Genomic DNA, 25,529 nt, shown 5'->3' with positions numbered 1-25,529 from the left:
TATCATCTTTAGATTGAACTACCTCAATACCCAAAAAATATAGGAGTTTAACAAGGTCTTTCGTCTGAAATTTATTCGATAGATGTTATTCTCAAAATAATCTTTAGCTAGTGATGTTGGTTTGATCACACTCTTGGGGTTGAGAACCTTCCTATGTTTGAACACGACCACCAAAGATGTACCAGTTGTATGCCCTGCAGCATCAACACCTTCATTTGTAACCTCAACGGCTGGCTCTCCCTATCAAATATGACCAAAAGAAACAGCGAAATCAAAACACAATACAACCCTTACCAGTATAATATAAAAGAGAAAATGCGAGAAACTGCTCAATATTTGTTATGGATTTGTGTAGTGTTTACTACTTGTAACAAAACAATCACTTTGCATTTATTGTAAAAACCAAATGAAAAGAAGCAATAGAAGAACAATACCTGTAATGACCTCAAGACTCATTTTGATCTATTCATGACAAGAGCGTACATGCCTTTCTACAAACACTCCGATGAACAAGTTAGTTATCACTTCAAAATAATCTTTGGAAATAAAAAGAGTAACATTTTAGAGTAAAAAAAAAGACGAAATTATAACAACACATGATGTTATAAGCATAAAAGAGTGACATTGACCTTTATGGGAAGTCTTTGAAAAAGGAAAAAGAACAACATACAGTTAGAAAGTCCTACCAAACCAAACATAGTATTTCTTGTTACCTTTGGATGATAGCAACAAGTTAAAGTTACTTACTTTCTATGATTGCATTATCTACAAACTTGTTTCTTCAAAAGAATCCATAGCATATTTCCCCGGAGAAATTACCATATCATCTTTAGATTGGACTACCTCAATTCCCAAAAAATATAGGAGTTTAACAAGGTCTTTCGTCTGAAATTTATTCGATAGATGTTATTCTCAAAATAATCTTAAGCTAGTGATGTTGGTTTGATCAAACTCTTGGGGTTGAGAACCTTCCTAAGTTTGAACACGACCTCCGAAGATGTACCAATTGTATGCCCTGCAGCATCAACACCTTCATTTGTAACCTCAACGGCAGGCTCTCCTTATCAAATATGACCAAAAGAAACAGTGAAATCAAAACACAATACAACCCTTACCAGTATAATATAAAAGAGAAAATGCGAGAATTTGCTCAATATTTGTTATGGATTTGTGCAGTGTTTACTACTTGTAACAAAATAATCACTTTGCATTTATTGTAAAAACCAAATGAAAAGAAGCAATAGAAGAACCATACCTGTAATGACCTCAAAACTCATTTTGATCTATTCATGACAAGAGCGTACATACCTTCCTACAAACACTCGGACGAACAAGTTAGTTATCACTTCAAAATAATCATGGGAAATAAAAAGAGTAACATTTTAGCGTAAACAAAAAGACGAAATTATAACAACACATGATGTTATAAGCATAAAAGAGTGACATTGACCTTTATGTGAAGTCTTTGAAAAAGGAAAAAGAACAACATACAGTTAGAAAGTCCTACCAAACCAAACATAGTATTTCTAGTTACCTTTGGATGATACCAATAAGTTAAAGTGACATACTTTCTATGAATGCGTTATCTACAAACTTGTTTCTTCAAAATTATCCATAGCATATTTCCCCGGAGAAATTACCATATCGTCTTTAGATTGGCCTACCTCAATACCCAAACAATATAGGAGTTTAACAAGGTCTTTCGTCTGAAATTTATTCGATAGATGTTATTCTCAAAATAATCTTTAGCTAGTGATGTTGGTTTGATCACACTTTTGGGGTTGAGAACCTTCCTATGTTTGAACACGACCTCCAAAGATGTACCAGTTGTATGCCCTGCAGCATCAACACCTTCATTTGTAGCCTCAACGGCTAACTCTCCCTATCAAATATGACCAAAAGAAACAGCGAAATCAAAACACAATACAACCCTTACCAATATAATATAAAAGAGAAAATGCGAGAAACTGCTCAATATTTGTTATGGATTTGTGCAGTGTTTACTACTTGTAACAAAACAATCACTTTGCATTTATTGTAAAAACCAAATGAAAAGAAGCAATAGAAGAACAATACCTGTAATGACCTCAAGACTCATTTTGATCTATTCATGACAAGAGCGTACATACCTTCCTACAAACACTCTGACGAACAAGTTAGTTATCACTTCAGAATAATCTTTGGAAATAAAATGAGTCACATTTTAGAGTAAAAAAAAGACGAAATTATAACAACACATGATGTTATAAGCATAAAAGAGTGACATTGACCTTTATGGGAAGTCTTTGAAAAAAGAAAAAGAACAACATACAGTTAGAAAGTCCTACCAAACCAAACATAGTATTTCTAGTTACCTTTGGATGATACCAACAAGTTAAAGTAACTTACTTTCTATGAATGCATTATCTACAAACTTGTTTCTTCAAAAGTATCCATAGCATATTTCCTCGGAAAAATTACCATATCATCTTTAGATTGGACTTCCTCAATACCCAAAAAAGATAGGAGTTTAACAAGGTCTTTCGTCTGAAATTTATTCGATATATGTTATTCTCAAAATAATCTTTAGCTAGTGATGTTGGTTTGATCACACTCTTGGGGTTGAGAACCTTCCTATGTTTGAACACGACCTCCAAAGATGTACCAGTTGTATGCCCTGCAGCATCAACACCCTCATTTGTAACCTCAACGGCTAGCTCTCCCTATCAAATATGACCAAAAGAAACAGTGAAATCAAAACACAATACAACCTTTACCAGTATAATATAAAAGAGAAAATGCGAGAAACTGCTCAATATTTGTTATGGATTTGTGCAGTGTTTACTAGTTGTAACAAAACAATCACTTTGCATTTATTGTAAAAACCAAATGAAAAGAAGCAATAGAAGAACAATACTTGTAATGACCTCAAGACTCATTTTGATCTATTCTTGATAAGGGCGTACATACCTTCCTACAAACACTCGGACGAAAAAGTTAGTTATCACTTCAAAATAATCTTGGGTAATAAAAAGAGTAACATTTTAGCGTAAACAAAAAGACGAAATTATAGCAACACATGATGTTATAGCATAGAAGAGTTACATTGACCTTTATGTGAAGTCTTTGAAAAGGAAAAAGAATAACATACAGTTAGAAAGTCCTACCAAACCAAACATAGTATTTCTAGTTACCTTTGGATGATAGCAACAAGTTAAAGTAACTTACTTTCTATGAATGCATTATCTATAAACTTGTTTATTCAAAAGTATCCATAGCATATTTCCCCGGAGAAATTACCATATCATCTTTAGATTGGACTACCTCAATACCCAAAAAATATAGGAGTTTAACAAGGTCTTTCGTCTGAAATTTTTTCGATATATGTTATTCTCAAAATAATCTTTAGCTTGTGATGTTGGTTTGATCACACTCTTGGTGTTGAGAACCTTCCTATGTTTGAACACGACCTCCAAAGATGTACCAATTGTATGCCCTGCAGCATCAACACCTTCATTTGTAACCTCAACGGCTGGCTCTCCCTATCAAATATGACCAGAAGAAACAGTGAAATCAAAACACAATACAACCTTTACCAGTATAATATAAAAGAGAAAATGCGAGAAACTGCTTAATATTTGTTATGGATTTGGGCAGTGTTTACTACTTGTAACAAAACAATCACTTTGCATTTATTGTAAAAACCAAATGAAAAGAAGCAATAGAAGAACAATACCTGTAATGACCTCAAGACTCATTTTGATCAATTCTTGATAAGGGCGTACATACCTTCCAACAAACACTCGGACAAACAAGTTAGTTATCACTTCAAAATAATCTTGGGTAATAAAAAGAGTAACATTTAAGCGTAAACAAAAAGACGAAATTATAGCAACACATGATGTTATAGCATAAAAGAGTGACATTGACCTTTATGTGAAGTCTTTGAAAAAGGAAAAAGAACAACATACAGTTAGAAAGTCCTACCAAACCAAACATAGTATTTCTAGTTACCTTTGGATGATACCAACAAGTTAAAGTGATTTACTTTCTATGAATGCATTATCTACAAACTTGTTTATTCAAAAGTATCCATAGCATATTTCTCCGGAGAAATTACCATATCATCTTTAGATTGGACTACCTCAATACCCAAAAAATATTGGAGTTTAACAAGGTCTTTCGTCTGAATTTTTTTCGATATAAGTTATTCTCAAAATAATCTTTATCTAGTGATGTTGGTTTGATCACACTCTTGGGGTTGAAAACCTTCCTATGTTTGAACACGACCTCCAAAGATGTACCAGTTGTATGCCCTGCAACATCAACACCTTCATTTGTAACCTCAACGGCTGGCTCTCCCTATCAAATATGACCAAAAGAAACAGTGAAATCAAAACACAATACAACCTTTACCAGTATAATATAAAAGAGAAAATGTGAGAAACTGCTCAATGTTTGTTATGGATTTGTGCAGTGTTTACTACTTGTAACAAAACAATCACTTTGCATTTATTGTAAAAACCAAATGAAAAGAAGCAATAGAAGAACAATACCTGTAATGACCTCAAGACTCATTTTGATCTATTCTTGATAAGGGCGTACATACCTTCCTACAAAGACTCAGACGAACAAGTTAGTTATCACTTCAAAATAATCTTGGGTAATAAAAAGGGTAACATTTTAGCGTACACTAAAAGACGAAATTATAGCAACACATGATGTTATAGCATAAAAGAGTGACATTGACCTTTATGTGAAGTCTTTGAAAAAGGAAAAAGAATAACATACGGTTAGAAAGTCCTACCAAACAAAACATAGTATTTCTAGTTACCTTTGGATGATACCAACAAGTTAAAGTGATTTACTTTCTATGAATTCATTATTTGCAAACTTGTTTATTCAAAAGTGTCCATAGCATATTTCCCCGGAGAAATTACCATATCATCTTTAGATTGGACTACCTCAATACCCAAAATATATAGGAGTTTAACAAGGTCTTTCGTCTGAAATTTTTTCGATATATGTTATTCTCAAAATAATCTTTCGCTAGTGATGTTGGTTTGATCACACTCTTGGGGTTGAGAACCTTCCTAAGTTTGAACACGACCTCCAAAGATGTACCAATTGTATGCCCTGCAGCATCAACACCTTCATTTGTAACCTCAACGGCTGGCTCTCCCTATCAAATATGACCAAAAGAAACAGTGAAATCAAAACACAATACAACCCTTACCAGTATAATATAAAAGAGAAAATGCGAGAGACTACTCAATATTTGTTATGGATTTGTGCAGTGTTTACTACTTGTAACAAAACAATCACTTTGCATTTATTGTAAAAACCAAATGAAAAGAAGCAATAGAAGAACAATACCTGTAATGACCTCAAGACTCATTTTGATCTATTCATGACAAGAGCGTACATACCTTCGTACAAACACTCGGACGAACAAGTTAGTTATCACTTCAAAATAATCTTGGGAAATAAAAAGAGTAACATTTTAGCGTAAACAAAAAGACGAAATTATAACAACACAAGATGTTATAAGCATAAAAGAGTGACATTGACCTTTATGTGAAGTCTTTGAAAAAGGAAAAAGAACAACATACAGTTAGAAAGTCCTACAAAACAAAACATAGTTTTTCTAGTTACCTTTGGATGATAGCAACAAGTTAAAGTAACTTACTTTCTATGAATGCATTATCTACAAACTTGTTTCTTCAAAAGTATCCATAGCATATTTCCTCGGAGAAATTACCATATCATCTTTAGATTGGACTACCTCAATACCCAAAAAATATAGGAGTTTAACAAGGTCTTTCGTCTAAAATTTATTCGATAGATGTTATTCTAAAAATAATCTTTAGCTAGTGATGTTGGTTTGATCACACTCTTGGGGTTGAGAGCCTTCCTAAGTTTGAACACGACCTCCGAAGATGTACCAATTGTATGCCCTGCAGCATCAACACCTTCATTTGTAACCTCAACGGCTGGCTCTCCCTATCAAATATGACCAAAAGAAACAGTGAAATCAAAACACAATACAACCCTTACCAGTATAATATAAAAGAGAAAATGCGAGAGACTACTCAATATTTGTTATGGATTTGTGCAGTGTTTACTACTTGTAACAAAACAATCACTTTGCATTTATTGTAAAAACCAAATGAAAAGAAGCAATAGAAGAACAATACCTGTAATGACCTCAAGACTCATTTTGATCTATTCATGACAAGAGCGTACATACCTTCCTACAAACACTCGGACGAACAAGTTAGTTATCACTTCAAAAGAATCTTGGGAAATAAAAAGAGTAACATTTTAGCGTAAACAAAAAGACGAAATTATAACAACACATGATGTTATAAGCATAAAAGAGTGTCATTGACCTTTATGTGAAGTCTTTGAAAAAGGAAAAAGAACAACATATAGTTAGAAAGTCCTACCAAACTAAACATAGTATTTCTAGTTACCTTTGGATGATACCAACAAGTTAAAGCAACTTACTTTCTATGAATGCATTATCTACAAACTTGTTTATTCAAAAGTATCCATAGCATCGGTAAATGTCTGTTTGTGTATCTTTTTTCCCATTCGTCCGTTGACGTCTGTTTGTGTATCTCTTTCCCAGTCATCGGTAAATGTCTGGTCATGTATCTATTCGTCGATAAATATCAAACCCCCAGTAGAGTCGTCGGTAACGTCTTGTCTGGTTCGAGTTCTAAATATATTTTCCTCCCAAGTTGGAGCTGCCATCCGTAAATGGCCCCGCTTCCTTGCTATCAGTGTATATCAAGTTGACTATTCCAAGCCGCCATCGGTAAATGGCCTCGCTTTCTTCGATATCGTTAAATATCGAATGTCCAGTTTAGTCGCCATCGGTAAATGACCTCGCTTCCTGTGACATCTGTTCCCCAGCAGTCATCGGTAAATGGTCTCGCTGACGTTGATATCAGTAAATATCAAAAGTTATTTTGAAGCCACAATCGGTAAATGGTCCCGCTTCCTTTGGACGTTGTTTCCCCAGCCGCCATCGGTAAATGGCCTCGCTGATGTTGATATCGGTAAATATCAAGTTTCCAGTAAAGCCGCCATCGGTAAATGGCCTCGCTTTCCTGAGGTATTTTTATTGTGCAGCCGCCATCGGTAAATGGCCTCGCGTTTCTTTGATTCATCCCCTGCAGAGTGCAAATTCCAGGTTCTTTTGGTATTCAATCCCTGTGTACCCTGAAAGTCTGACAGCCGTTTCTCTCATCCGCTCGGGTTCCTAGTTGATTGAATAGAGGCAGCTGTAGCACCTCAAATTTGCACCCCCATTCATGCATACATTTTCATTTTTAGGTCATTGACATTACATTAACATTGCATAGTACATTGCATCTTATCAGTCAAGGCTGGCATCAAGAGGATTCATCTGTGCAAGAGACCAAGGTTTTCTTGGGATAAAGGCCTTATGGTTTTTCTAGAGAGCTTACATGAATCAAGGATCATTTTGAAGTAACTTAACCAAGTGCTAGAGGCTCAAAGTCCACATTGTATTGCCAGGTCATCTAGGGCCCATAAAAGTCAACTGCAAGTCAACTGAGGGCTAGGAGGTGGAGAAATGGTTTGAGACACTTCATTCATGTCCAAAAGAGGTTCATTCATCATTGTAAACATCTACCTTGAAGATTTTGAAGCCAAATCAAAAGTTTCCAAAAATGGAAAGTGACCTGTAATTTCAAGTTTCCAAAAATGGCAAGTTTTGGACCAACTTCAACTCAACTTTCCAACATCAAAGAAGCTTCAAATGAAATTTTGTCCAACATGAAAGTTGAAGATATTTCTCTCACATTTTCAAAAAGTCCAAGATCATGAGCATCTGATGAATGGTTAAGAAGATATGATCAAATCATTGCCAAATGTGCATGGAACTTCCAAGAGCCATAACTTTTGATCTAAAACTCCAAATTGAGTGCCTCTTTTTGCATTATGCTCCTCATGACATATATTTTCCAAATCATCCATTACATGGAACGAAATTTATTCACACAATCTTTTGTTCATGCATGTTCATTTTGGAAGGAAAATGCCAAATTCAAAATTGGTTGATCACATGAATAAAATTCCAATTCCAATATGTGCATGGGTTGATTTTAATTGAATTTGGGCCCTCATATGGTACTGTACACGTAGGCTTTCACCATGCAAGGGTGTTTTTACCATTTGTGCATACACCTTATATCTTGCTAATCTCTATTAACCTTGGCCTAATGATAATTTCAGAGTAATTAGGAGAGCATATAAAGGCTTAATTGTAACTGTCTTGGTCATTACACAAAGTTTCAGATCTAGAATCCTCTTTCACTCTCATTTTTCACTCTCATTTTTCACTCTCTTGGTTTTCCAAAATTTTGCACACAACACCCTAATTTTCTTGCATAATCATGAGTATGGAGTGTTACTGAGCATGATTCAACGTGTGTTTGGTGGAATTCCTCTCAAATTCGTGCATACCACAAGCTTGAAGGCATTAATGGAAACTCCAAATTGAGTTGGATTCAAGTCTTCTCACATGCTATTTCTTGCATCAAACTTCAGTGGAGCTCAAAGGAAGGGGAACTGGACATTGCTAAGCCTTGGACACACTGTTTTCAACCTTCTGTTCTTCAAGAGGTCAGAAATCGAACCTCGTGATTCTTGATTTTATGCACATGATGTTGTAGATCTTGAATTGCTGATTACACTGATATAAAATTCGTGAAAAATGGTTGAGAATTGATTGAATAATATGGATTTGAAGTTTGTGTGTTCATGTATGTTTTTGTTCGATTTGCACGATACATGTTGTTTTAGGCTAAGGTGATGATAGATTTGAGTTCTATGTGTTGCAAGCTTTCTAATGGTGTATGATTCGTTTGGTTCTGGAAAAAAAATGTTGGCATGGTACTGTGCAGCCACCGTCTCAACGAAGGAGACGGTGGAAACCACCGCGTGGGAACAGTGACCGCCGTCTGGTTTTTTTATGTTAGGGTTTTCCTTAGTCAGTTGTTCACGTGGCCTCTGAATGGCAAAATGACTGGCCAGGATCCGTTTGACCGTTTCCATGCAACCTTGGACTGATTAGGTGGCTTCCAACTCATTTAATGAGAGTGGCGTCGTTTTGGCCACGAACCCCATTCGATCCCCAGTGAAGGCTTTCTAGTTTTCTCTTTTTTTGATTTCTCTCATCGTACAAAACGCTGACGTTTTGTATAGCGCCCAAACACCCTTCGATTCCCACCTTTGCCATTTCTGTATTTTTATTTAGCTCAGCGCCTCATTTTTTAGCATGAACATGGTTCGAATCCTGATGATGCATTTCCAATTCTAGTTCATTTCACATTATTTCTATTAATTCAACATTATTTCAATTATTTTCTTCCAAATTCAAAAATTCATAAAAAATAGAATAGTGATCCAATTAATTCCAGGTTTTTTCCTACATGATCATGTGTTTGTCTAGTATTTTTATGGTGTGATTTCATGATTTTACCATGTCTGGATTTTTAATTGTGATGAGTTGCTTGAACATGTATGCATATGTGCCATGCCTCATTCAAATTGATGTGAAATGCTCAATGCTTGACCAATTGCCATGAAATTTTATGTGTTGATTCCTAACATGTTGTAGGATGTTTGAGATTTTATTTGGCATTTTTAGCATTTTCCTTCTCTGTCTGGGACACATGATTGTATAGTGTGAAAATGTGTGTCACACAATTTGATGCTGATCTTATTCATTTTCATTGCCTTGCCAATTGATCTCTGTTGATTCTAATTTTTGGCATGATGATTGTGTTGGACATGTTGTATGCTCATAAAAATTTACAGAATTGTTTGAGTCATTTCTGTTTTAATATGGAATTTTGATTCTTGATGACCAATTGTATTCACCTTTTGCTTGCCTTGCCATGTCTTGCTCATAAAGTGATTTTGCTTAATGCTTTTGGCTTGGTCCTTTTTAGGACATGTTCATGATAGAGTAAATGTGATTCATGTTGAGTTTTAGTTTCTGTTTTGACTTTTTGCCCCACCTTTGACCCTAGGCTTTGCCCTAGGGGTTTGAACTCACAATTTGAGCTTTGCATTTCAGGTTCAAGCAATAAGTCCTAATGGATGATGTGATCCCTTTGCTTGAGATACAATTTGCTTTGATTGACTAATGTTGATTGTGTTGTAGGTCATTTGGTGGTGGATTCACTTGAATGAGTGCCTTTTCTGACTTGCATGTTATGTATATTGGTTGTCTCACTGTTGACTGTCTGTTGATTGTTTGTATGAATGCCATATTGACTTGTTTGATTTTCTTACAGGTATTTTAGTTGCTTTAACTCATTTTCTTGAGTTGCTTTGCTTTGCTTGTGGTTGGCATACCACCTAGGTAACCTCTCTGACTTCATGTAGTCTGGAAGACCTGCTATCTTTGGCAGGCACCTGTCTGAAGCCCTCCTTAAGAGGCAATGTTTGTGGTTGTTTATGTTTGTGCCATGTACTTCAAAGACCTCCTAAGTGAAGAGGCAATTGGCAGATAAAAGGGATGTGCAATCCATCCCCTGCTATTCAGTTGAGTCTTTCATCTTGCTCGCACTACGTGCTGATGCATTTTGAATAAACACCCAAAGTCTTGTTGTGTTAGTCAGGTGGAATAGGGTCCCACATTCTGGACCCCCACACATTCTTTGTCATGAGCTCACCCAGACCCGGGTTAAGAGCTATGAGGTCTTATCCTCATCACCTTTCATCTGCTCACCCTGACGGTCAATGTCAGTGGTTAAGAGCCTCAGACACCCCTTCCAGTGTTGGCTTGTTTGTCGAGGTTGATATGACCCCTTGACTAAAGCCCAACCTTGTATGAGCCGCTTGTTTGCATATATCGTGTGATACCTGTTCACCTGTGCTTGTTTACTTGTTGTTTAGGCTAGCTTGCTCCCTGTGCGAGTTAGGATCTGATTAGAGACCTCAACATAGGGATCGCTTGCATGACAACTTCTAGGCTCGAGTCGTAGTCTCCCTTTTAGTTGTTATCTCCCTAGTCTCTGGTTAGGATATAATCTTTCCCTGTTAAGGGGAACTACGTCGCCCTGATCCTCATACCAGATGAGGTACGTAGGCAGGAGATGAGCTGATCTCTCCGGGCGCCCTTTTTCTTTTTCAACCCTTTTGTGTTGTGTGTGTTAGGAGATGGATGTAAGACCAGCGATTGGCATTCCGTATCCTATTTGTGTTTGTTTGTTCGGAGTCTGATGTAAGTCCAGCAATTGGCATTCGGTTTCCCGTTGTTTGTTGTTTGTTCGGAGTTGGATGTAAGACCAGCGATTGGCATTCCGTTTCCGGTTGTGTGTCTCGTCTAACGTCTCAGCGTCTCTGTTTCAGTGCTTTGTTTCAACGTGCGTTAGCTGAGCTACGAGTGCTCTGATTCTTACTCTGGTTAGAGAAGATACGTATGCATAGGATGCAATGTCCTAGCGAGCACGTTTTCCATGTCTCCCCCGAACTACGTTAACTATGATGTTTGTTTATGACAAACTACGTAGGCCCAGGATGCGACATCCTGCCGAGTCCGGTTTCCTCCGTCTTTCATCTGTGTTTTAGTCCAGTTTTGTGCAGTTTCCGAGCAGTTATTTAGCAACCCTATTCTATTCATCCGAGCGTGGATCCCTTCGAGTACGATGGACGTGAGGGGGTGCTAATACCTTCCCCTTGCGTAACTGACTCCCGTATCTAGCAATCTCTGGTCGTAAGACCATTTCCTTTCCAGGTTTACTTCGAGCGTTTCCTTTCCCTCCTTTGGGATAAATAACGCACGGTGATGGCTCTGTTTGTTCTGTGTCTTTTCCCGCCGGTTTTTCGCGTAATGCGACAGCAGGCGACTCTGCTGGGGACTAAAGAGAAGTTGACCTCTTGCTGGTCCATCTTCCCTAAGCGAGTCGATCCTAGCGCTCTTTAGGATATGTTTTGGTTGCTTTTACTATTTTATTTATTGCATTTGTGATTATTATGCTGTGATTGTATATGTTTGCATATATGTTTGTATCTATGTTTGCATGCATCATACTTTCACTATGCTGGTTGTGTATCTGTCTCTCTGTGGGGTGGGGGTTACAAGAGGTAAAAGGCCCAATACCCAGGCTATGAGTGAACTTTAGGACACCTAGGAATAGAGTGATTCATGGGAAGCGGGTGGTATGGCGCCACTTAGCGGAACATGATATCACGAGCAGTTCAGATTCTGATGGGGTATTATCATTGCATACATCTGGTATGCATATGATGATATTCTTGAAAGGATCGTTTATCCTACGTTTCTCCTGACCTTACCCTGGCCTAGATGACACCCATGAGTGGGGAGGGAATGAGTCATTACAGGTACTGTTGGTGACTTGATCTGTTGGTGACTGTACCTTGTTGGTAACTTCTGTTTGGTCCTGTTGGTGACTTGGTTCAGAAGTATGGGTTTCAGATGACTTTGATTTGTGGTTTCCAGTTCCGATGCCGAAGTTCTGATCCTGTGCTCCGTGATACACAGCCAACCAGTCATAATTGCATCATTTGCATCATAGCATGTTTATTTTCAAAAAAATAGTGCAAAAAAAAAATGAAAAAAAAGGAAAAAAGAAAAAACTAACTTGTACATGCATATCATTTCTCAGGTTCATTCAGGAGTCTGTTCACAGTGAGAGATGACAGGCATTCCAGAGTTAAAGAGGAAGACTTGCACCTACAGTTTCTACCGTGAGCCGTTGACATCTTTGGAAGAGTTGAGTAATCTGGTAACCGGTTGTAATCAGAAGGTGTTTGATGATCAGTATGGGGATATTCTGATGTTGTTGAAGATGGTGATGGACCCAGTACCGTTGCAGACTCTCTTACAGTTCTATGATCCAGAGCTCCGTTGCTTCACTTTTCAGGACTATCAGTTGGCGCCCACTCTTGAAGAGTATTCCATCCTCATGAATGTCCGAATCAGATACCAGGTACCCTTCCTAGATGTGCCAAAGGAGGTGGATTTCAGGGTTGTTGCCAAGGCTCTCTATTTGAGTATCAAAGAGGTGAGTGACAATTGGAAACCAAGTGGTGATGTTGCGGGTCTGTCTTTGAAGTACTTGGTGAGAATGGCTAAGGAAGAAGCGAAGAAAGGGAATTGGGAAGCTTTCAACGCTCAGTTGGCTATCATGATCTATGGAGTTGTGTTGTTCCCTAGCATGCCTAATTTTGTGGATCTGGTAGCTATCACTATTTTCGTTGGAGGAAACCCGGTTCCTACCTTGTTAACTGACACTTATTATGCTATACACAGCAGGCATGGTAAGGGTGGAGCTATCAGGTGTTGTCTCCCTTTGCTACTCAGATGGTTCTTGTCCTTTCTACCAACCGGTGGACCTTTTGTGGATACTCAGAACACTCATAAGTGGACTCAGAGGATTATGTCACTCACATCCTATGATATCAAGTGGCAAGCTTACAGGATGAATGTGCGCAATGTCATTATGAGTTATGGAGGGTTTCGTAATGTTCCACTCATAGGAACCAAGGGTTGCATCAATTATAATCCGGTTCTTTCTCTTCGTCAGTTGGGGTTTGTCATGAATGGAAGACCGCTAGATGCTGAGATAGATGAGAGTGTGTACTTTGAGAAGCAGAGTGATCCAGCTAGATTGGGGCAAGTGGGAAAAGCTTGGGAGCATATTGGTGTCAAGGATGGATCTGTTTTGGGGAAGAAGTTTGCCATTGCTATGCCTGCCTACATTGAGTGGGTCAAGGATAGAGTTGGAACCTTGTTGTTACCCTATGATAGGATGGAACCGTTGCAGGAGCAACCGCCTTTGATCCTTTTTGAGAATGTGTCTGCTGAGTATTACAAACAAGCCTTAATGGAGAATCGCCGGTTGAAAGAGAAGGAACAAGAGATCCAGATGGAGCTTTACAAAGCCAAAGCTGATAAGTTGAGTTTGGCCCATAAACTCAAAGGAGTGCAAGGTGAAAGTGCTAGTAGATTGGGAAGCAAAAAGAGGTCCTATGAAGAGGTAGAAGCAATGTTGGATGGAGAACACCGTGAGCGTTTGAGGTTGCAAAGAGCGGAAGCCAATTACCAAAAGAAGATACGAGACTTGGAAAGGCAACTTAAAGACAAGGATATTCAGTTGAAGAAGGAGGTAGATCTGAGGCATGCATCAGAGAGCCAGCTCAGAGAAGAGGTTGTGGAGCTCCAAGTGCAACTGAAGGAGAAGATCACTCCTTTACCTGATTGTTCAGAGTGCGACCGGTTGATTGATCAGTGCAAGTACCTGAAGACTCTTATTCCTGGAGGACGACTTCCTTAGTTTGTTTTGTTGTTTGTTTTGAGAATCACCTCCAGGATTGTTGGTTGGGATTCCTTGTGCTATTCTGATGATTTGAATTTGTGATTGAACTATGTTTGTATGATCTTTATTGCTCATGTCTATAGATGAGATTGTTGATGTTTCACCTTTTGCTTCTTGTCCTATGTAGGTGGCTTCTTTGATGTTTATGTTGCAGGTTGCCATTTTTCAAAAGTGAATAAGGCTCTTGAATGCTTGAGAAATGATAAAACATATCATATGCATCATACGCATCATACCCATATCATTCTTGCATTACAGGTATTCTTTGAAGAAGACTTCTCATTCTGGTTCCTGTTTCAGGCAGGATTGTTGATCATCGTCCGCACCGCTGCGCGACAAGGTTGAATCAACAGAGAAACATGGATCAAGTTCAAGCTGAATTGGCAGAGATGAGGGCTAACATGGCCCAGTTTATGAATATGATGCAAGGGGTTGCGCAAGGTCAAGAGGAACTTCGAGCCTTGGTCCAGAGGCAGGAAGCTGCGATTCCACCTGTCAACCATACTTTTCCAGAGGGAGGCCCGGTCAATGACACTGTTACTGCTGCTATTCCCATCAACAACTATGCCGTGGGTGATGAGTTGAGGGGTATCAGAATCAACATACAACCTATTGCTCCAGAGACTGCTAATGCCAGAGTGACCCGTGCTCCAGCTCGCCAGCCTGCTCCGTTGGTTGATAGACAGGAAGATATGTTTACTCTCCTCAGTGATGATGATGAGGTTGGAAGGACTGAAGAAAGGGATAGGAAAGTTGACGCCCTAGCTGAGAAAATTCGTGCTATGGAATGTCAGAACTCTTTGGGATTTGATGTAACGAATGTGGGCTTGGTTGATGGTTTGAGAATCCCTTATAAATTCAAGGCGCCATCTTTTGACAAATACAATGGCACTTCTTGTCCTCGCACTCACGTTCAGGCTTATTTCAGAAAGATCTCCGCATATACTGGCGATGAGAAGATGTGGATGTACTTTTTCCAAGACAGCTTGTCTGGAGCTTCCTTGGACTGGTACATGGAGTTGAAGAGAGAATCTGTTAGAAGTTGGAGGGACTTGGGTGAAGCCTTTCTGAGGCAATATAAGCACAATATGGATATGGCTCCGAGCAGAACCCAATTGCAGAGTTTGTTCCAAAAGTCTGGTGAAAGCTTCAAAGAGTACGCCCAGAGGTGGCGTGAATTAGCGGCAAGGGTGCAACCTCCGATGTTGGAGAGAGAGCTGACCGATATGTTTATTGGAACGTTGCAGGGTGTGTTCATGGACCGCATGGGAAGTTGCCCGTTCGGTAGCTTTTCTGATGTGGTAATCTGTGGAGAGAGGACTGAGAGTCTTATCAAAGCAGGGAAGATTCAAGATCCTGGTTCCTCGAGTTCTTCGAGTTCGAAGAAACCATTTTCTGGGGCACCCAGAAGAAGGGAGGGTGAGACTAATGTTGTGCATCATAGGAGAAGTATGAATAGAGGACAGTACTGTCAGGTTGCTGCTGTAACTATCCCAGCACCTCAACCACGACAACAGCAACAACAAAGAGGACCACCACCACAACAACAACAACAACGTCCATTTCAGCCGAGACAGAGACTGTCGGATCGTCGTTTCGACCCGTTGCCGATGACATATGCTGAGTTGCTTCCTGAACTGCTCAGGTTGGGGTTTGTTGAATTACGCACCATGGCTCCGTTAACGAAGATACCTGCTGGGTATGATGCCAATGTCCACTGTGACTTTCACTCCGGTGCACCAGAGCATCATATTGAGAATTGTAGGGCTTTTCATCATAAGGTCCAGGATTTGATTGATGCAAAGACAATCAAATTTGCTCCCGTTCCGAATGTTGTGAATAATCCTATGCCTCAACATGGTGGGCATAGGGTGAACAATGTGGAAGATGGGGAGGCTTTGGACTTGGCAGTCAGTGTTGATGATGTTCAGACCTCGCTGTTGGTGGTAAAAGAACGTCTGCTGAAAGGGGGAGTGTTCCCGGGCTGTGATGAGAGATGTTCAGACTGTGATGATTCAGGGAATGGTTGTGAAAAGTTAAGAAAAGGTATTCAGGGTTTGATGGATGAGGGTTTCTTACAGTTTAGTCGGGATGTGAAAGATCGTGGGGTGGTATCAACTGTCACCATTTACTTCAAACCGTCCGAGGGTCCTGGACGTGTGCCAAGAAATGTTAATGCACCCGCAACTGTTGGTACTCCGGTAACCATATCTGCACCAGTGACGGTTGGTACTCCTGCCACCGTTTCTGCTTCTGGTGGAAGACCTGCTGAGAATAGTAGAGCAGTTCCTTGGAAGTACGACAACTCTTTTCGTAGCAACAGAAGGTCAGAAAGTCAGACTAGACCGGTGAATCAGGCTCCGGTAACAATTGGTGTGCCAAGTAGAACTCCTGTAACTGTTGGTCCGGCTGTGGACAATGTGGGAGGACCTGGAGGGTTCACAAGGAGTGGTCGTCTGTTTGCACCACAGACTTTGAGATACAACAATGCTGAGGCTCTTGCCAAAGCAAAAGGTAAACAAGCTGTGGTAGAAGAAGGACCTGTGCAGAAAGAGGTGCCTGAGGGGTCTTTTGAGAAAGATGTGGAGGAGTTCATGAAGATCATTAAGAAAAGTGATTATAAGATTGTGGACCAACTGAACCAGACACCGTCGAAGATCTCTATTCTCTCTCTGTTGTTGTGTTCTGAGGCACATCGTAACGCCTTACTGAAAATGTTGAATCTGGCTTACGTGCCTCAAGAGATTTCGGTGAACCAGCTCGAGGGGGTTATTGCAAATGTGAGCACGAGACATGGGTTGGGGTTCACAGATCTGGATTTGACACCTGAGGGTCACAATCATAACAAAGCCCTGCATATCACCATGGAGTGTAAGGGGGCGGTATTGTCGCATGTGTTGGTTGATACTGGCTCTTCTTTGAATGTGTTGCCCAAGAAGATTTTGAGCAAGATTGATGTTGAAGGGGTTGTTCTCACTCCGAGTGATCTCATCGTCCGTGCTTTTGATGGATCCAAGCGGTCAGTTTTTGGTGAAGTCACATTGCCAGTGAAGATTGGCCTGGAGGTATTTAACATTATCTTCTATGTGATGGATATTCAACCAGCATATAGTTGTTTATTGGGGCGTCCCTGGATACATGGGGCTGGGGCAGTGTCGTTAACTCTCCATCAGAAGCTGAAGTATGTATGGAATGGTCAGGTTGTGACTGTGTGCGGCGAGGAGGACATTCTTGTGAGTCATTTATCCTCTTTCAAGTATGTGGAGGTGGATGGCAAGATCCATGAAACTTTGTGCCAAGCGTTCGAGACCATTGCTATTGAGAAGGTGGCTTTTGTGGAGAAGAAGAAACCAGGTGCCTCAATTACGTCCTACAAGCAAGCTGTGGAGGTTGTTAATTCTGGTAATGCAGAAGGTTGGGGCAAGATGGTTGACATGCCCGTGAAGGAAGACAAATTCGGTATTGGTTATCAGCCTCTTCAGGAAGAGCAGGGTGTTCAGAAAGGGCCGTGTACCTTCACCAGCGCTGGGTTGATGAATCATGGTGACAGTGATTATGAAGTGGACAACTGGGTGCGCCCATGTGCTCCAGAAGAGATGGTCAACAATTGGACAACTGAGGAAATAGTCAAAGTTACTCTTTAGACAGAGTAATTTTCTTTTGTTTCTCATTTTGCATAAAAACCCTACGCTCTGCCTGAGGCGTAGTGGTTCATTGTAGGGCCACATCATGTTTGAATTTTCAATGATTGTCATCAATAAAGGACGTTTTGTAATCAAATTTGTGTTCACTGTCTTTCTGTTTTTATTTTCACTTTCAAAATAATAAAATGGCAATGTTTTTGTTTTTTTTGTGACTTTCTTGAACTCTTTTCTAAAATAAAGCATTGAACATCGTTCGTGCAGAATTGATCTCGCAGACTCCATTAAAAACAATTCTGTTATGGCTCAGTATGATTTCGATAATCCCATTTACCAAGCTGAAGAGGAGAGTGAGGAAGATTGTGAACTCCCCAAAGAACTGGTCAGATTATTGAAACAGGAGGAAATGGTCATCCAACCTCATCAGGAAGAGTTGGAAGTTGTTAACCTTGGTACTGAGGACGCCAGGAAAGAGATCAAGATCGGGGCTGCTTTAGAGGAATCTGTCAAGAGAGGGCTGATTGAAATGCTGAGAGAATATGTGGAGATATTCGCTTGGTCGTATCAAGATATGCCTGGGTTGGATACAGATATTGTGGTGCACAGGCTACCTCTCAGAGAAGATTCTCCTTCGGTAAAGCAGAAGCTTCGCAAAACTAGTCCTGATATGGCTGTTAAGATCAAAGAGGAGGTTCAGAAGCAGTGGGATGCGGGTTTTCTGGCAGTTACTAGTTATCCCCCTTGGGTGGCCAACATTGTTCCCGTGCCGAAGAAGGATGGTAAAGTCAGGATGTGTGTCGATTACCGAGATTTAAACAGAGCCAGTCCGAAAGATGACTTCCCATTACCTCACATTGATGTATTGGTTGATAACACTGCTCAATCTTCGGTTTTCTCTTTCATGGATGGATTTTCTGGCTATAATCAGATCAAGATGGCGCCAGAAGACATGGAAAAGATGACATTCATTACACCTTGGGGCACGTTCTGCAACAAGGTTATGCCATTTGGGCTGAAGAACGCCGGTGCTACCTATCAGAGGGCTATGACGACTCTCTTTCATGACATGATGCACAAAGAAATTGAAGTGTACGTGGATGATATGATTGCGAAGTCTCAGACAGAAGAGGAGCACTTGGTAAACTTGCAGAAGTTGTTTGAAAGGCTGAGAAAGTTCAAACTGAGGCTGAATCCAAACAAGTGTACGTTTGGGGTGAGATCAGGGTGTAACACCCCAAAATTTGCCCTCCTCATTCATGCATTCATTTAGCATTTCATATTGCATTTCATCATGTCAATCAGAATTAGATCCAAGAAACATTATTTAAAATAAAATAAATAATAATAATAATAATAATAAATAATAATAAAAAATAAAAATAAAATAAATAAAATAAATAAATAAATAAATAAATAAATAAATAAATAAATAAAAAAATAAATAAATAAATAAATAAATAAAAATAATAATAAAAAAATAAATAAAATATAATAGAAAAAACTTGGACTTGGACATCTCTCATTTGAGCCCACAAAGCCATGAAAATCAGGTTATAAAAGAGGGAGATCAGACAGAAAAAGGAAGAGAAGCAAAATACTCTGAGGTTTCCTAGGAACAAAACCCTGGACAAAACCTGAAGAGAAACCTGACAGAGAACTCAGAGCAACGCCCAGGCAGCTCTGAAAAATTCAATCTGACTCACACACTTTCATCTCACGCAAACCCTAACATTGCCTTGCAAACCCAACCGTGCCATTTGATTTCAACCGGTCTCTCCCATCAGGTTTGCCTCATTCCCATGATTTTATGCTCTTAATTTGGATCATCTGAATGTATGAGGTATGATGGATGAATTTCCTTATGTTTTTGCCCACGGGTTTAATTATGCATGAATGGGTGAAACCTATGCCTTGAATGTTTAATCACATGATTTCTGAAATGTATGCCACAGGGTTTGAGGTTTCTGAAACCATACTGTTATCCATGAAAAAAATGCTTATCGTGTTTCACTAACCCTTTTGTTGAGTTTTTGTGAGGGCTCACAGACTCTTGCAGAGATGGTTTGCGTGGTTTTCCCACTTTATTTGTGGGATACCCCTGGAGGTTCATTCCGATTACCTGTACTGACTCACCTTTCTTTGATGGCATTAGCTTGGGAGATCCCTGGGTTTCTTACTCCTTTAATTGCTGTTACTTCGGATCTTCATCCATGTGGTACTTTTACCTCTTTTCCGCATTTTATCGCTTTCTTAGCTGGAAGACCTCGATAGGAGGCATTTGTTTTCTTTTGTTTATTTACTTCTGAGCCCCTTGTTGGCACATTTACTTTATACATGTTTGTTTTGTATGTGTTCGTATCCCTGCAGGTAGCGCGGTTCCTTCGTCAAGGACTGCCTTTTTGCCCTTGAGCATCCCAAACCCTAAAACCCAAAGCAACACGTTAACTCCTTCTACTACAGGCGAGTAAGTCTCCAAAGGTCGAGCATCCGGTAGATTGCGTAGTGACGTCGTTCGTCCAAAACCCAATCCATAACCCCATAGTTAGCCGAACTACGGCTTGCTCTGATTCTCATTCCAGATGAGATACGTAGGCATAAGATGCGATGTCTTAGCGAGCACACATCCCCCCAACCCATAGGTCAGCCGAGCTACGAAGACTCTGATTCTCATATTCAGATGAGATACGTATGCAGTGGATGCGACATCCGCGCGAGTCATTTTCATTTAACCCTTTTTTTATAGTAAATAACACATTAGATAAACCCACACCCTTTAGACAAGAACTACAAAACTGGATCCCGTAGAGTACTACGGATGCGTAGGGGTGCTAATACCTTCCCTTCGCATAACCGACTCCCGAACCCAAGATTTGGTTGCGAGACCCCGTCTTGTCCTTTCCTTTTTCAGGTTTACTTCGAGCGTTTCCTTTCCCTCCTTTGGGATGAATAACGCACGATGGCGACTCTTCTGTCATTTTCTTTCGCCGGTTGTTTTTTCGCGCACTGTATTTTTCAGGTTGCGACACAGGGAAGCTGTTAGGTTTCATTGTCAGTGAGAAAGGGATTGAGGTTGATCCAGCGAAAGTAAAAGCTATTCAAGAAATGCCTGAACCGAGAACGGAAAAGCAGGTTCATGGGTTCTTAGGGAGGTTGAACTACATTGCATGGTTCATATCTCACCTAACGGCCACGTGTGAACCGATATTCAAATTGCTAAGAAAAGGTCAAGCAATCAGGTGGAACGATGACTGTCAAAAAGCTTTTGATAAGATAAAAGAATATTTGCAGAAACCTCCAATCCTTATACCTCCAGTTCCTGGGAGGCCTCTGATAATGTACCTATCAGTGACTGAGAATTCAATGGGGTGTGTATTGGGACAGCATGACGAGTCTGGTCGAAAAGAGCATGCAATATACTACCTTAGCAAAAAGTTTACCGACTGTGAAACAAGATATTCATTGCTCGAGAAAACGTGTTGTGCTTTGGCATGGGCTGCTCACCGACTGAGACAGTATATGTTGAACCATACTACCTTGTTGATTTCTAAGATGGATCCAGTGAAGTACATCTTTAAGAAGCCGGCTCTTACTGGACGGGTGGCTCGTTGGCAGATGATTTTAAATGAGTATGATATCCAGTACACGTCGCAGAAGGCCATCAAAGGTAGTGTTCTGTCTGATTACCTTGCCGAGCAACCGGTTGATGATTATCAGCCGATGATGTTTGAATTCCCCGATGAAGACATCATGTATCTAAAGATGAAAGATTGTGAAGAGCCTCTTGTCGAGGAAGGACCGGATCCTGATGACAAGTGGACATTGATGTTTGATGGGGCTGTGAATGTGAACGGAAACGGTGTTGGGGAAGTACTTATCAATTTCCCCGGAGAAATTACCATATCATCTTTAGATTGGACTACCTCAATACCCAAAAAATATAGGTTTACCAAGGTCTTTCGTCTGAAATTTATTCGATAGATGTTATTCTCAAAATAATCTTTAGCTAGTGATGGGTTTGATCACACTCTTGGGGTTGAGACCTTCCTAAGTTTGAACACGACCTCCAAAGATGTACCAATTGTATGCCCTGCACATCAACACCTCATTTGTACCTCAACGGTGGCTCTCCCTATCAAATATGACCAAAAGAAACAGTGAAATCAAAACACAATACAACCCTTACCAGTATAATATAAAAAGAAAATGCGAGAAACTGCTCAATATTTGTTATGGATTTGTGCAGTATTTACTACTTGTAACAAAACAATCACTTTGCATTTATTGTAAAAACCAAATGAAAAGAAGCAATAGAAGAACATTACCTGTAATGACCTCAAGACTCATTTTGATCTATTCATGACAAGAGCGTACATACCTTCCTACAAACACTCCGACGAACAAGTTAGTTATCACTTCAAAATAATCCTGGAAAATAAAAAGAGTAACATTTTAGAGTAAACAAAAATACAAATTATAACAACACATGATGTTATAAGCATAAAGAGTGACATTGACCTTTATGGGAAGTATTTGAAAAAGGAAAAAAACAACATACAGTTAGAAAGTCCTTACCAAACCAAACATAGTATTTCTAGTTACCTTTGATGATACCAACAAGTTAAAGTGACTTACTTTCTATGAGTGCATTATCCTCAAACTTGTTTCTTCAAAGTATCCATAGCATATTTCCCCGGAGAATTACCATATCATCTTTAGATTGGACTACCTCAATACCCAAAAAATATAGGAGTTTACCAAGTCTTTCGTCTGAAATTTTCGATAGATGTTATTCTCAAAATAATCTTTAGCTAGTGATGTTGGTTTGATCACACTCTTGGGTTGAGAACCTTCCTAAGTTTGAACACGACCTCCAAAGATGTACCAATTGTATGCCCTGCAGCATCAACACCTTCATTTGTAACCTCAACGGCTGGCTCTCCCTATCAAATATGACCAAAAGAAACAGTGAAATCAAAACAAATACAACCCTTACCAGTATAATTAAAAGAGAAAATGCGAGAAACTGCTCAATATTTGTTATGGATTTGTGCAGTTTACTACTTGTAACAAAACAATCACTTTGCATTTATTGTAAAAACAAATGAAAAGAAGCAATAGAAGAACATTACCTGTAATGACCTCAAGACTCATTTTGATCTATTCATGACAGAGCGTACATACCTTCCTACAAACACTCCGACGAACAAGTTAGTTATCACTTCAAAATAATCCTGGGAATAAAAAGAGTAACATTTTAGAGTAAACAAAAATACAAAATTATAACAACACATGATGTTATAAGCATAAAAGAGTGACATTGACCTTTATGGGAAGTCTTTGAAAAAGGAAAAAGAACAACATACAGTTAGAAAGTCCTACCAAACCAAACATAGTTTTCTAGTTACCTTTGGATGATACCAACAAGTTAAAGTGACTTACTTTCTATGAGTGCATTATCTACAAACTTGTTTCTTCAAAAGTATCCATAGCATATTTCCCGGAGAAATTACCATATCATCTTTAGATTGAACTACCTCAATACCCAAAAAATATAGGAGTTTACCAAGGTCTTTCGTCTGAAATTTATTCGATAGATGTTATTCTCAAAATAATCTTTAGCTAGTGATGTTGGTTTGATCACACTCTTGGGGTTGAGAACCTTCCTAAGTTTGAACACGACCTCCAAAGATGTACCAATTGTATGCCCTGCAGCATCAACACCTTCATTTGTAACCTCAACGGTGGGCTCTCCCTAAAATATGACAAAAGAAACAGTGAAATCAAAACACAATACAACCCTTACCAGTATAATATAAAAGAAAAATGCGAGAACTGCTCAATATTGTTATGGATTTGTGCAGTATTTACTACTTGTAACAAAACAATCACTTTGCATTTATTGTAAAAACCAAATGAAAAGAAGCAATAGAAGAACATTACCTGTAATGACCTCAAGACTCATTTTGATCTATTCATGACAAGAGCGTACATACCTTCCTACAAACACTCCGACGAACAAGTTAGTTATCACTTCAAAATAATCCTGGGAAATAAAAAGAGTAACATTTTAGAGTACAAAAATACAAAATTATAACAACACATGATGTTATAAGCATAAAAGAGTGACATTGACCTTTATGGGAAGTCTTTGAAAAGGAAAAAGAACAACATACAGTTAGAAAGTCCTACCAAACCAACATAGTATTTCTAGTTACCTTTGGATGATACCAACAAGTTAAAGTGACTTACTTTCTATGAGTGCATTATCTACAAACTTGTTTCTTCAAAAGTATCCATAGCATATTTCCCGGAGAAATTACCATATCATCTTTAGATTGAATTACCTCAATACCCAAAAAATATAGGATTTACCAAGGTCTTTCGTCTGAAATTATTCGATAGATGTTATTCTCAAAATAATCTTTAGCTAGTGATGTTGGTTTGATCACACTCTTAGGGTTGAGAACCTTCCTAAGTTTGAACACGACCTCCAAAGATGTACCAATTTTATGCCCATCATCATCACCACCTTCATTTGTAACCTCAACGGCTGGCTTTCCCTATCAAATATGACCCAAAAAAACAGTGAAATCAAAACACAATACAACCCTTCCAGTATAATATAAAAAAGAAAATGCGAGAAACTGCTCAATATTGTGTTATGGATTTGTGCAGTATTTACTACTTGTAACAAAACATCACTTTGCATTTATTGTAAAAACCAAATGAAAAGAAGCAATAGAAGAACATTACCTGTAATGACCTCAAGACTCATTTTGATCTATTCATGACAAGAGCGTATATACCTTCCTACAAACACTCCGACGAACAAGTTAGTTATCACTTCAAAATAATCCTGGGAAATAAAAAGAGTAACATTTTAGAGTAAACAAAATACGAAATTATAACAACACATGATGTTATAAGCATAAAAGAGTGACATTGACCTTTATGGAAAGTTTTGAAAAAGGAAAAAGAACAACATACAGTTAGAAAGTCCTACCAACCAAACATAGTATTTCTAGTTACCTTTGGATGATACCAACAAGTTAAAGTGACTTACTTTCTATGAGTGCATTATCTACAAACTTGTTTCTTCAAAAGTATCCATAGCATATTTTCCGGAGAAATTACCATATCATCTTTAGATTGAATACCTCAATACCCAAAAAATATAGGAGTTTACCAAGGTCTTTCGTCTGAAATTGATTCGATAGATGTTATTCTCAAAATAATCTTTAGCTAGTGATGTTGGTTTGATCACACTCTTGGGGTTGAGAACCTTCCTAAGTTTGAACACGACCTCCAAAGATGTACCAATTGTATGCCCTGCAGCATCAACACCTTCATTTGTAACCTCAACGGCTGGCTCTCCTATCAAATATGACCAAAAGAAACTGAAATCAAAACACAATACAACCCTTACCAGTATAATATAAAAAAGAAATGCGAGAAACTGCTCAATATTTGTTATGGATTTGTGCAGTATTTACTACTTGTAACAAAACAATCACTTTGCATT

At 38.9% G+C, this 25,529-nt stretch overlaps 1 long non-coding RNA gene across 1 annotated transcript; it reads right to left on the bottom strand.

Annotated features, from left to right (window-relative positions):
• Positions 1–1,689: 1,689 nt before the first annotated feature.
• Positions 1,690–24,880, bottom strand: LOC127128525 (uncharacterized). Its single transcript, XR_007805947.1, has 3 exons — positions 24,761–24,880; positions 5,069–5,161; positions 1,690–1,789 (listed from the first exon to the last, which is right to left on the bottom strand). It is a non-coding gene; the product is annotated as an uncharacterized LOC127128525 (long non-coding RNA).
• Between the last annotated feature and the right edge of the window lie 649 nt (positions 24,881–25,529).

Source organism: Lathyrus oleraceus, chromosome 3 (genome assembly GCF_024323335.1).
Source record: "Lathyrus oleraceus cultivar Zhongwan6 chromosome 3, CAAS_Psat_ZW6_1.0, whole genome shotgun sequence".
Classification (NCBI taxonomy): domain Eukaryota; kingdom Viridiplantae; phylum Streptophyta; class Magnoliopsida; order Fabales; family Fabaceae; genus Lathyrus; species Lathyrus oleraceus.
Note: the sequence above shows the minus strand (reverse complement) of the source record. Positions and strands in the feature narration are given on the sequence as shown.